Raw genomic sequence first — 14,349 nt, forward strand, 5'->3', positions numbered from 1 at the left:
GGGTGACATTAAATGCCTTAGGGGCTGCCACTGGGATTCCAACCCTGCTCTGAGTACCTCTAAGTCTGGGGTTCTTCTGTGCCACCATTGGAGAATTCTGCCTTACCTTTACCCTCCCCATCAGGATTCCCAGGGGCCAGGAGTCAGTCAGGTAAATGGATTAGAATGAGGCATTGCTTTGTTGGTGGTGTGGGGGGTGCAAACTTAAATTTCTAGAATCTTCTCTGATTGGCCCTATTTTTGTTCCATAGCAGAAAAAGGCCAAAGTATATAGGTGGTGGCTGGGACAGAGGGAGTACAAACACACAGGGGAAGAAGGTATGGATGAAGTGGGGTGAAACAGGGCTGGGAAAAAGTGGGGGCTGGGGCTCAGCACAAAGACCTTGGGTGTTTCAGTCTTCTGGTTGCAAATCAGATCCCGATACTTATTGTTTGACTTTGACCAAGTTATTTGACTACACAGGACTCCAGTTTCACAAAATAGGGTTTCATCTAAGAGATGCAGTGAGGGCGAAATGAAATCAGGTTGGCGAGGCACTTGGCCCTGAGCAGCTTCTCCACGATGCTCCCTCTCTTCCTCCTTCTTCCTCTCCGTGACTGAAACACCCAAGCCCATTTCAGTACTTTGTAGATTTCTTCAGCTGAGAAATCCAAAAATAAACTTGAGTTATCATGGGTTTAGTGCCCAGGTCCCTGGCAGACACTTCTGTTTAAAAGCAGAAGTGAAAAGAAAAGAAAAAAATAAATAAAAAGCCATCTCATTTCTAGTATTTGCAAAAAAAGAGCCCCCACCATGTGGGCCACCCATGGCTGAGAGGGTGGGGATGGCAAGGGGGGAGGTTTGGTATTTTTTTCTTTGTTGTTTTTGTTTTTGTTCTGTGATGATGTTGGGGGACTCTCCAGGGACACCATGTGTCACAGAGCAGGGGAGAAGCGGGTGGTGAAGCTAGGGTAGGTAGGGAAATTTCATCCTGTCTCTGACATCATAAGACAGAATTAGGGAAAAGTGTGGGTCAGCGGGTGGAAAGGGTCCAGTGGCTGTCATGCCCTTTCTACCTCCTGCTCTAAGACATGGTTGGGAGAGTTCCTTAGTTCATTCGTCAATGAGTTTCTTAAGAAAGGTCATCTTTAGGGACTTGCTTTATTCCTGAAATGCTAGAATTAAAGAAACGTGATTTAAAGGGTGTGTGTGTGTGTGTTTGTGGGTCACAGAGACTGATGGAAAGAGGACCAAGAGGCTGGCCAGCTTGGCCAGGGACCTGCACTGATGGGAGTCAAAGGTGGTTGTTACTATTATTATTTTTAAAAATAAAGTGCTTCTCCCCCACCCCTACCTAATTTTCCCCCTCTTCTTACAAATTTTATTTTGTAGGCTCAGCAAGATGAAGTACATTCCTTCAAGGTCCTAAGTGGCAGAAAGAGGAATTTAGTGGACTGCCTCCATCTCTATCCAGGGCTGGCTCTTGGCATCCTAGTAATGGTGGACAAGGTGGGTTCAGGCCTGGATGCCTGGGTAGTCTGGGTCATGTGACTTTAACTTCTGCAACTTTTTTTTTTTTTAATGGTTTAATGATGTCACAAGTCCATGTTGTTTCTTTAAAAAGTGTGAATACGACCTGGGGTTTGTGGTTCAGCGGTAGAGTGCTCACCTAGCGCTGCGAGGCCCTGGCTTCCATCCTCAGCACCACAAAAAAATAAAGGTATTGTGTCCAACTGCAAATTAAAATTTTAAATATTTTTTTAAAAAGGTGTGAATTCTCCCAAAGATACTCAATTCAATAAAAACAGACCATACCATGCTCGGTGTTGGCGTTGGTCAAGAGTCCCTGAAGGTGACTTCATGGAGAGTGTAATACAGCCATCTCACATTCCCATTTCAAATAACCAGAGGAAGAGATCTACAGTTGCAGTTGAGGCTTTGGATAGACCCAAGGAGAGCAGACCAACCACAGGGCATTGGTATATGTTGGAGCCCCTGGAGGATGGAAACGATATCGTTCCCACCCTCTGATCCTTCTGGTGTTTCCTACCACTTACCGCCACCTCCTACCACAGTCGAAGCCTGTACTCATCCCCTAGAGCCAGCTCCCATGTTGCTCCATCAGACTTCCCAACCACACCATGAGAACGATGAGCTTTTCTTCCCTGCGTGACTCTGCTACCTTTAATTAACATCCATGTTGTTAAAGCCAAGCCCTTAATTCTCCCCTGCCCTGAGTTCTTGGAGGGCAGGGATGTGTTCCGTTCGTGTGAATCACCAGTATTGAAGGTACCACCTGGCATACAGTCAGTGTTCATTAAGGGCGTGTTGAGCTTTGGAATAATGAGTTGCCCATTGGTGGTTTCTTGAAAAACAGTTTTTTTCAAACCTTGTTACATTTGAAAAGTTCAATCTCTAGAGCATGTTTTTATAAACATAGGTGCTACGATGCTCTGCTGATAAGAATGTGTACTGGCTCAACTTCTCTGGAGAGTAATTTGGTTAACATTCAGGAGCAGTCTTAAAATTTTGTCTGTCTCCCTCCACCCCCAGTACTGGCAATTGAGCACAGGGACACTTAACTACTGAGCAGCATTCCCAGTCTTTTTTATTTTTTAGTTTGAGACAGGGTCTTGTTAAGTTTCCTAGCCTTTCCTAGAACTTATGATCCTCCTGCCTCAGCCTCTCTGGGATAATATAGGCTTGTACCACTGCTCCTGGAGACCAAATTCTTTTATCTTCTTTTCCCCTAAGGTATTTTTTTTTAAAGAGAGAATTTTTTTTAATATTTATTTTTTCATATTTATTTTTTAGTTTTCGTTGGACACAACATCTTTGTTGGTATGTGGTGCTGAGGATCGAACCCCGGCCGCACGCATGCCAGGCGAGCGCGCTACCGCTTGAGCCACATCCCCAGCACTCCCCTAAGGTATTAGTGAATGACTTTTCACAAAGGTATTGCCATTATTATGTTCATAGCAATGTTCTTAAAATGGCAGCAAAAATGGGGAAAATATTAATATAGATTTGGATAAATAAGTTGTGATTTCTATATAATTGAGTGCCCTGTAGCCATTAAAGTGATGGTGTAAGAATACTTGCTAATCACATAAGCAAAGTGACAAAAACCTATTACAAAATAGGTAGCATAGTATGATACCAATTTTTTTTTTAAAAAAATGAAGATATATTCATGGGAAAATATCTGAAAGAATATATACCTAAATGTTTTAACCCTTTATCCCCGGGCAGTGGATTTTTAGGCATTTTAACTTTCTTCTTTTGTTTTTCTGGATTTTCTCAATTTTCTATGACAACCTATTACCTGTGGCTATTCAAGTGTCATTTAAATTAAGTAAAATTACCTAATAAAATTCAGGTTCTTGGTCACATGAGCTACTTTTTAAGCCCTCCATAGTTGCATGTGATTGGCAGCTGCCATGTTGGGACAGAGCAGATGGAGGTCTCCCCTGCAATTTTCAGGAGAGGAAAGAGACCAGAAAGGCTCCTGGCATGTGAATATCCTCTTTCTAGCAGGCCTAAGGCTCATGGAAGGAGGAAGCCCCTATTTCTGCCTGTTCCAGGGCTGCAGAACAGAGCTGCATGGGCCATCAATAGAATAATCGAATAACAGTGTGTCTAGAAATAGCAAAATTGTGTGCCTAGAAAGTCCCTTCGGCATGGGGATGTTTATGTCCCGCGTTTCTTTTCAAAGCCTTGACAGGCCCAGGCCCTCCCTCCTGCGCAGCCTGGTCAGGCACCGGGCGAGCTGTTTACGTGGAATCCAAGGGTTGAGCGGGCAGCAGAACAGGCCAAGTGTTTTCCACGGCTGCTGAGAAAGATGAGTGAGCGGAGGCAGAATAACAAAAAGCCACTTCAAAAACATGCCAGAGAAAGACACAAAGCGGAGACAATCAGAGGTCTGAAACACACACACGCCCCCAAAACCCTGACAAGATAGCAAAACAAGTCACGAGGAGCCTCCAGCCCTGCTGGTTTCGAGAGGGCCGCGGTTGCTGACTTGAGAACGGGCCTGTCCCGGCAGTTCTGAGAGGAGCCAGGAGCTGAGGTTGTGGGGCTCGGAAACCTCATCTGAGTTCTCAGAATTGTGGGGCTTGGTTGGGGGGACAGTCCCTGGGTGCTCCGGGTCTCTGGGAAGATGGGGGGCTGTGGGAAGGGCTGCGCAGGGCCGCTAGGTGAGATTATCGGGCTGCGCCAATCCAGAGGCTGGCCACAGGTTAGGAAGCAGATTCCCACCGGATCCCAGGCTTCTGGTACGTATCTACTGTTGGGGAAGGCGAGGCCTCCATAGTCAATCAGGGAATCCAAAGGCATAAGATCACCCATATCTACAAAGATCCTCCTGTGGGACCTGACATCATGGATTCAATCATGAAGAAGCCAAGCCTGATGCTCCCCCTCAGCCAATCTCACCTCCCAAATTCCTCTGTAGGGCATCCAAGACGAGTGAAGAGAGTCGTAAGGACTTGGGCTCAAGTCCCAAGCACTGTCCCTCACTTGCTGTATGACTCTGGGCAGGTCAAAGTTACCCCTTTAGATAGGAAAGGTAGCAGAATACAACAATTACTAATAGGGCATTATGTAAAATTGTGGATGTGTAACCGACGTGATTCTGCAATCTGCATTTGGGGTAAAATTGGGGGTTCATAACCCACTTCAATCTAATGTATGAAATATGATATGTCAAGAGCTTTGTAATGTTGTGAACAACCAATAAAAAAAAAAAAAAAAAAAAAGAACTCAGTTTCTTGACCTGCAAATGGTAGTGTCACTGTGCCCGCCTGCTGGAATCACCTGGGGAGCTACACAAATAATGTGATTCTAGATATTCTGGGATTTTTCAAAGCTCTTCAGATGATGCCAACATACAGCCAAGAAAGAGAACGACTGCCCAGCCCTTCTCAAAGTTTGGTGTGCTTAGGAATCGTGGGAGGATCTTGACAAAATTCAGGTTCTAATTCAGGGGGTCTGGCATAGGGTCAGAGATTCTCTATTTCTAAGAAGCTTGCAGGTGACATCCATGGGCCACACCACGAGTCACAGAAAGTCTATCTTTTATGTCCCCTTCACTCGAATTGGCAGGCTCGATTCCAAGCCCTATCAATTCAGTCTAGTTTTGTCTTTGTTTTGGTAGCTGGCAGTAGTTGTATATTTCTACCAACAACATTGTCCTTTCTCCCCCCCACACACACTTTTCTCACAAGAACCATTTAAATCCTCACTCATCATTTGGATTCTGGCTGGTTGCTGTAGATGTGAATCAGATAGGGATCTTCCCTTGAAGGGGAGAAAATGAAAGATAAAGCCAGGCTGTGATGTGAGTTCAAGGTGGGACAGAGGCCCTCTTTAACTGGGAGGATTGGATAGAACCAAGTAGCTGAAAATAAAGCGCTTGGCACCCATTGTCTCATTCTGTCCTCACAACTCCCCCTGGGCATCCATAAGGAAGCCGAAGCTTGAGAAACTCAGGGGCCTTTCCAAGGGCGCAGAGCAAGTGAGGGGAGTGCTGGGTTTTGAAATTAGGCTACTAGTCCACACAGGGCTTGGGCAGTGTTTGAGCCACATGCCTGGCCAGACTCAAGTGGACCTGACTTTTTGGCACCAAGTTGCCATTGGAGTGGGATGGACTTTTCAATCCTCCCACTCACCTTCAATACCTCCCAACCAGGAAAAGACAGGCAGCAATACCTCCCAGCTCCTGGCCCAGGCCTCCAGACCCTTGCATAGAGCCTGGGGCCTGGGGTCACACTTCCCCCAACCTGGCTGCCTGTCCCGACCTGATCTCTGCCCCTGCACCTTTCCCCACTTGTCTCATTTTCTGGTCTCCAGGGTTCAAGTGGTGTGTCCAGCTTTCTGTAAACTCAACCCTTACTAGGAGCATAATCCCAAATTGTGCTACATGGAAGGTGTCCAAGGTGACCAAGATTGTGACAATTTTGAAACCTCTCAGATTCTACTGGGTCTTTGGCTAAAAGTGGCAGGCAACAGCCAACACAGTGGTTTGTCCAAGTTGACTCAACACAGCTGGTCTGACCTTGCTGCTCTCAGAATTATGGGGTTTCAGGAGGCGTGGGGGGTGGGTGGGAAAGAAGGGATAAAGATCCCCTCATTCCCCTACTAGACCTTGGATTTCTGGAGACAGGAACTTACATCTTTCCATTTTGTATGCACAGCACAGAACACAGTGCTGGGTGGAGAGGGATCATGACATTTGTCAGATGAGTCAAAACTGACTTAAATACCTTTCCTATTGCCCTGAATGAATGGCAGGAAGGTCACTTGTCCCGCTGGGCCATCAGGTAAGAGATTCACCAGGCACAGGCTTTAACTCTGAAGGCCCCAGGGCCCTATGGGTACAGTTACAGAGAAATCTTTCTTTCACCACATCTCCTTGGGTTTTGAAGCAGCTCAGGAAGGTGAGGTTTTCCTGCAGAGACCCAGCCCCTTGCAATGCTGGGTGAGCTGTGGATGCCAGCAGCTCAGAGAGCACCAGGGAAGACCTGCAATGCTGCAGGCCTCCGGGCATGGCAGAACCCAGGGCCCATTTCCTTCTTTCCCTTTCAGAGAAGGGATCATCTTATTGGAGCAGAAATTTCCCAGGATTGTATTTGGAGGCTGGGATGGAGAGTGAAGTGTTCAATCTAAATTGTAGGCAGGTTTTTTTCCCCCATGGTTAAAAAGGAAAAAGAAAACATAACAAGAAACCAAATGCACAATAGGTACGAAGGTGCTCCAGAATCTAAAGCAACTGTGTTGGTCAACGGAACACAGTCACGGAAATGTTCCCATTTGTTCAACCCGGGCGCTTGGATAAGAATATGTCATTGAGTCAGTTTCTTAAGACTGTCTCTTGAGTCTTACAAAAATTAAGCCGATGAGAGATTTACCCCACTTCTGAGGGGCCTGATTTGGTAGGAGAGGTTCAGAAAGAGGGGCAGAAGTTAGGAGAGGCCCACACAGGTCTAGCTCAGAGTTCAGAGGGGATGCTCTTGGCCTCATACATGCACTGTTGCTCTTAACTCAACCTTCTTCCCTTGGAGGCGCATTGCTATGCCGTATGGATCATCTCTGAAATGTCACCCCTCCCAGGGGTGAGAGCTGAGACCCAGCTGGGCCTTTTACCCTGGGGCCAGGGATGGCATAAGGTAGAATCAGCCATTGGAGTTATTTCTACCTCCTTCCTCCATGAACAGATTGCTTTTCTTTAATTGTCAGTGTTAAAATTTTTGGTTGCATGGAAATATGAGGTGGGCCTGGAAGAATAGAAATTAAGTGTAAATGATGGACAGTAGCCCCTAGAAGATACTCTGGAGTACAGATTCAGTAACTCTATGTTTAGGTATAAAAGTTGAGGCCACAAGATAGGCTCTGATTTGCCCAATTTTGATAGAAAATGAGTTGCTGGACTGGGACCCGGGCTTTCTCCACAAAGCCCCAGACAGAACCTTAAATTGATTCATGTCTTCTTGGTCACTGTCATTGGATGCCAGTCTGCCTTGCCTAGGTGACAACTCTGGACAGAGCCCTCCTCTTAATTCTCTCTGTATCCGAGTGAGTGCCTTCCAGCTCAGGGGCTGGCACATACCCAGGGCTCATGAAGGGTGTGGGGGGCTGAACTAGGTGGCTAAATCTGCCTTGTGAAACTCTTCACCATAAACAGCACTGAATGAACTTTGGAGCAACACCTGCCTGTTCCCTTACATTTAGCACCCATTATTTTCTTATTTGTGTGGGGAGAGGTTAGTAGGGCGTACTGGTCTACGTATGGCTGTGAACATATTGAACTGGGTTTAAGTTCCAGCTCCACCCTTTCCTAACTGTGTGATCTTAGGCAACTCCTCTGAGCCTTAATTTCCTTATCTGTAAAATGGGTCTAGTAATAATTCCTCATAAGTTAATTGTAAAGATTAATAGTGGCCGGGCAGGCACGCAATCTGTTTACTGTGAAGATGGGCACTCAAAAGTATCCTAGCTATTATTGTTTCTAAATGTTTTGCTCCCCACCTTCTCTGAGGATGGCTACCTCACCTGCGAACTGGAGGAAATAATATGTAACCTTGGTGGATTGTTATGACAACCAAACGAGAGCATGCCTATGAAAGTGCTTTGTAAACTCTTGGGTGTGAAGTGTGACTGCCCCCAAGATCACACAGTTGGTAAAAGGTGGCACCCTCCTGGAATAACCACACCCTCCCCCAGTGCACATGAATGCACACGGCGTTCATACACGCAGGCACAATACACACACAAGTGTGCACACACATGCACATCAACAGCACCAGTGCCACCACCAACTAGCACCTGCGTGAGGAGCCATCTAAGTGGTCTGACCCCTGCTGGCATCCCAGGGAAGTCCCTCTGTCCTTATTTCAGTAGTTTCCCAGTGAGTCCTCCCAGCTATCTGGACAAGTAGGGGTGGCATAGAAAAAAGTCAAATGGGACATGGACTTTGTCCTTCAGTAGCCCAGCAGGGAGAAGGGCGAGCCAAAGCAACCCAAATTCTGAGACAGAGTGACACAAAAGTGAAAGAAACAGGAGGCCGGATGGAGGGGAAGTTTGGAGTGCGGGGAGCTTTCCTGGCAGGGCTGGCATTTAAGCTGGCCTTTGAAGGGCATGCCAGTTTGTTCTGGCCACCGTCACAAAATACCACAGGTTGCGTGACTGAAACAGCAGAAATTTATTTCTCACTGTTTTGGAGGCTGGAAGTTCAAGGTCAAGGTTCGCCATTGTTGTTACTTTGGAGATCTCGCCTCTGCCTTGCAGGTGGCAGCTTGTGGCTGTAGCCCAATATGGGCTGTGACATCTGGGTCCCGATCTCCCCTTCTTATGAGGACACCAATCACATTGCACTGGAGTCCCCAGCTGACTTCATTTTGCCTTCATTACTTATTCAAGGGTCCCATCCTCAAATAGAGTCACATCGTAAGGGTGAAGGCTTCAAGGTATGAATTTGGGGAGAGGGTCCAAAGTCAGCCTATAAAAGGTCGAATGTTTTCTTTTTACCTTTGTTCAACGATGGAAGAACTTATTGTCAAATGTTGAAAACCACAGAAAAGTAAATAAAAACCACTTTGAGAGGACCATCTCTCCTATCTTTTTTATTTTTAAAGAACCTACACCTTAAAAAAATGAACGAATGCTTTGTAGCATCATTGTCCTGTAACTTGCTATTTTCATGTAACAAATGGATCATGCACTGTCCTCCTTGTCATTAAATATTTTTCCACAGTACCATTTTTAATGGCTGCACAGTGGTCCATATGGAATGCATTTTACCAATGGATGGTGGGACTTTGATCTGCCAAGACTGGTGGAGAGAAATTGTGGCTGTATAGGAGGGAAGCACTTGAGTTCTTGCTTACACTTCACTGAATGGGAATCAAATGAAAGAGTTCTCAGAATCAGTAGATTATACTTAGGAGAATGTGTACTTTTGGGTGGTGATGGTGGGAGGGAGGTGACTGTGAACGTGAGGGTGCTGCTGCTTCTGAGAAGCCCTGAGAGGTCCCAAGAATGAGCCAGCGCCATAATTTACGTCTGACTAAATAGAATCCCACAGGCCTACTGAAATTCAAAATTGACTCTATAGTATGAGATTGAAATTGATGAGCCATATATACATTTTTTTTTTTTTTTTGGTACTGGGGATTGAACCTGGAGGTTCACAATGAGCCATATCCACAGCCCACCCCCCTTTTGAAGATTTTTTAAAAAAATATTTATTATTTTTCAGTTCTCGGCGGACACAACATCTTTGTTGGTATGTGGTGCTGAGGATTGAACCCGGGCCGCACGCATGCCAGGCGAGCGCGCTACCACTTGAGCCACATCCCCAGCCCTGAAGATTTTTTTAAAAAATATTTTTATTTGTTGTTGATGAACTTATTTATTTATTTATAAGTGGTGCTGAGAATCGAACCCAGTGCCTCACACATGCTAGGCAAGCACTCTACCACTGAGCCATAATCCCAGCCCCTTTTTGAAGATTTTGAGACAGGAGTCTAAGTTACTGGGCTGGACTTGTTAAGTTACTGAGGCTGGCCTCAAACTTGTGATCCTCCTGTCTCAGCCTTCCAAGTTGCTGGGATTACAGGCGTGCACCCCCCCTGGCCAGCTTCAATCCATCATGGATTTAATTGACATGCTGCTTTTTATTAGTGAATTTTAGTGACTAATGATCATTGCTTGTCCTATCCTCACACCCTACTTTGATTCACCACCCTTCCTTCCCTGTTAAGAGATACCTTCTGTAAATCAAAGCAAAGAGGGAGCGACTTTGTGAGTGATAAAGATAGGCTTGTTTCACAGAGAAGACTTGGATCCAAAGAAGTTCGAGTTGGACCAGGAGGGCTTTTAGGGGAGAGAGGAGGCAGAGAGAGTGAGCAGAGCACACGTCTGGAATGGCCACTCAGATCTAGAGCCATCTTGGTAGGCTATTTCATAGGAAAAACATGTGTAACCCTGCTCATTTCAACAGCTGGGCTTTTCAATTTGTGTTTATAAAGCCAGTGGAGTCCTGGGTTTCATTTGTTCCACGGTACAAAGTAGAAGAAGAAAAAATGCCAATGATTCTTGTGATTTGATAGAAAAAGCCCATCGAGCAACTTAGGGATGCAGAGGTGTCCATTACAATACGATTTCCATCTTCAAGGAAGAAACCAGGCAGAATGACAGGTATCTGAAGGGGTCTTTTCATAGGATCTAGCAACCATTTCTAAAGCCTCAGATGTTTTACCAAGACCTCTCCTTTTTTTTTTTTTTAAAAGAATCACCCAGAATCTCTTTTTTTTTCTTTTAAGAGAGAGTGAGAGAGGAAAGAGAGAGAGAGAGAGAGAGAGAATTTTTAATATTTATTTTTTAGTTCTCGGCGGACACAACATCTTTGCTTGTATGTGGTGCTGAGAATCGAACCCCGGGCCGCACGCATGCCAGGCGAGCGCGCTACCGCTTGAGCCACATCCCCAGCCCCCAAGACCTCTTTTGTTGACTGAAGGCACCCAGAGATAGTTTATTCTCATCAGGAACACCTGGGAGCATGATGACTATTCACAGGAATCTGCACATTACCCAGAAGAGCAAGATGTATATTCTTGTGAAAATTTTCAACCTAATGTTTGATCAAATCTGATTCTTTGAAGGGTTGAACTGTTTTTTTTTTTAAATGTCGAGGGGCACTTCACCCTCCCCAGATGCTGGGGAGAGAGTCCACCTTCTTATTTCCTTCTGAGACTCTTGTGTTAATGACAAGTGCTCGTATTTGGGAGACCGATTTCATCATTTGGCATTATAAGAAAAATAACAGGCCTGCCAAGCTCAATTTACTGGCAGAAACAGAAGAGGGATGAGGAGGATGTTACGCATTAACTGTGAAAGGCAGCGCACACAGTGTTTTTGTTTGGCAACCCCATCCTTTGAATTCCCGGTGATTGCAGAATTGTAATGCTTTCTTCTGGCAAGGGGGGTTATACTGGCAGCCCTCCCCTGGGTTGTGGGTATGAAAGGGGTTATACAAATGATTGCTACTTTCAGGAGCCATCAGCCCCTCAACTTTAGCAAGGATACAGAAATAGTTAATTCAGGAAGGATGCGATTTGTTTCAAACCTTTAACAAATCCTCAATGGAGAAAATTTGCTATACAAAGGGATTTATTGCTTTACAACATTTTTTTTTTTCTGGCGGTACTGGGGATTGAACCCAGGGCCTTGTGCATGTGAGGCACAAACTCTACCAACTGAGCTATATCCCCAGCCCCCGCTTTGCAACAATTTACCACATGATTACTTTAAATAGTTCCCCTCCTGTGTTTTATCTCTCTCTTTCTTTCTTTTATCCCCCCTCTCTGGGTCTTCAATGAGACTGTGCTGTGTGCCTAGCTCTGTAGGAAAACCACACTGGCTAGGTCTCTGAGGCTGATGCACGCCCCCTCATTCTGTGCCAGTGAGTTTTTTGGAGCCTTTCTTCCAGCACCCGTCTCCAGCGCCTGGTAAGATGGTCACGCCACCCAGGAAGGTGGGAAATGCTGCCTCAGAACAGCGCCCACATTCCAGAAGTCAGTCATTCTGGAGGCTGGCAATGCCTTCTCCAAACGCTTGCAAAACACAGTTTGCAAGGGTTGACAGACTCCTTGCCGGAAACCAGGTAGCCAGAAGAGCCAGTGAGGCACCTGAAGAGGAAACCAGGGACAATGACACACCACAGGCCCAGGGTTGGCAAGGTGCCCCGGGGCGAGGGTGGCTCTCAGGACATTCCTGCATCATCTGATTATGAGAGCTGATTCTATTTAATTCACTTTAATTAAAATAGGAGGGTCAGTTCCACTCCATGGCAGAAGACGCTATCAGGTGATGCAGGGTGAGATTTGAGGACAAGGAAGCAAAAGTCCACCCTCCGCCCTTGGACATCTTTCTCTGGTCACTGAAAGGGTGCCAATTCGCTCTTCTGGTCAGTTGCCCTTCATGGCGTACTCTTCTTGCTCTTGTTGAAGAATGCGGGTTCTTTTGGAAGGAGCAGGTATCACTAGACCCTTGAATTCTGGAGTCGGGGAGCCTGGGGGGAGCAAGGAGAGGGTGTTTGGGGAAAAAGTAAGTGTGCATGAGACACAGAAGCTACAGAGTGTCTTGTTCTCCTCTGGATATAAACCCCGAGTGCAAGGGGGTTTGTGTTTTGTTCACTGATACATCCCCAGCACCCAGAACAGAGCCTGGCCCATTGTAGGAGCCAAGTAAATGTTTGTTGAAGGAGTGATTCTTAAATGTTGAGTTGAGCCAATCCTTTCCATGGAGTGGTTGCTCTACCATGAAGCCCTGTGGTGTGAGATAGGTGCCTGCCCTTAGGTCTGGTCAGAGGCTAGCCCTATAACCTCTTGGTTTCCATCTGGATTCATCTATTCATCCCTATTCTGTAATACACCATATACATGAGTCATTTGGGTCCAAAGATGAAAGCCAATATTTATTCCATCCCCACTATGAGCCAGGTCTAGGGACAGTTGGGACCACAGACAGAAGACACAGGCTAGGCAGGAGACACAGACAGAGAGCATCTCCCTCTAGCTGGAAGAGGAGGTCTGGCAAAGGCCTCACAGAGGGGGACCCATCTGGGTTACATCTTTGTTTTAATATTTATTTTTTAGTTGTAGTTGGACACAATACCTTTATTTTATTTATTTATTTTTATGTGGTGCTGAGGATCGAACCCAGGGCCTCGCACCTGCTAGGCAAGCACTTTACCGCTGAGCCATAACCCCAGCCCCATCTGGGTTACATCTTGACAGCAGGGTAGGTGTTCATCAGGTTGCGGTGGGGTGAGGGGAATCTAGGCAGAGCTTGAACAGGAGACAAGGCCTGGTGACTCTCAGAAGTGAGCTGGGGCCACCTTTCCTCCACACCTTGGCACTCACCACCTGCCTACTTCCCAGACCCTGGGAGCATGTCCTTCCCTCCGCTTTGACCTTCTAGTTCCCCCTCAGCTTTGCTCACCCTCAGGCCTGGCACCACAGTCAGTTTTCAGCATAAATACTTGGTGTCATCATTCTCAGAAAACCTAGGAGCTCTTCTAAGAGCTTGACGACATCATTGGTGCTGACAGCTGGGGCTGTGGTGGGACTTGGAGTCTCATTTGTTCCTGTTAGTTCCTTGGCCTAGATCTCCTGGGGGATCTCAGGGGAAGTAGGCTGGACAGGATTAGGGCATTCCTGAGTTCTCCGTACCCTCAAAATGCTGCCGCAGTCCCTTGTGGTTTAGTGGAGCATACAGACAATGTCTGCAACAGGGCTACCTGAATATGGTGGCCCTTGTTCTCACTGGGAACATCCATGCCCAGGCTGCAGGCCCTTTGACAGTGTTGTGTGGTGGCTCTTTGGACTGGAGGACCTTTGAGTTTCTTCCAACATCACAATTTTTTTTTGGTGGGGGGTGGTATTGGGGATTGAACTCAGGGGCACTCAACCACTGAGCCACATCCCCAGTCCTATTTTGTATTTGATTTAGAGACAGGGTCTCACTGAGTTGCTTAACTCCTTGCTTTTGCTGAGTCTGGCTTTGAACTCATGATCCTCCTGTCTCAGCCTCCTGAGCTGCTGGGATTACAGGTGTGCACCACCACTCCCGGCTCTAATTTATTTTGATGCAGTGATTTTTTTTTCCTTGCCTTGATCCAGGAACATCAGAACCCAGTTGCATGGAAGCTGCCAGAAGATACTGTTAAAATGCAACTAAAGCCTGTTGTTTTGGTCCTTTCACAAGTCAGCTGCTAATCTTTGTGTGATTTTCCCCTTCCCAGGGTTAAGAGAGAGAAGAGGAAGTGAAAAGAGGAGGGGAGAATTTTCTTACAGCACCTCTCGCCCTGT

The sequence above is a fragment of the Spermophilus citellus genome (assembly GCF_964194105.1).
Source record: "Spermophilus citellus genome assembly, chromosome: 17".
Taxonomy (NCBI): Eukaryota; Metazoa; Chordata; class Mammalia; order Rodentia; family Sciuridae; genus Spermophilus; species Spermophilus citellus.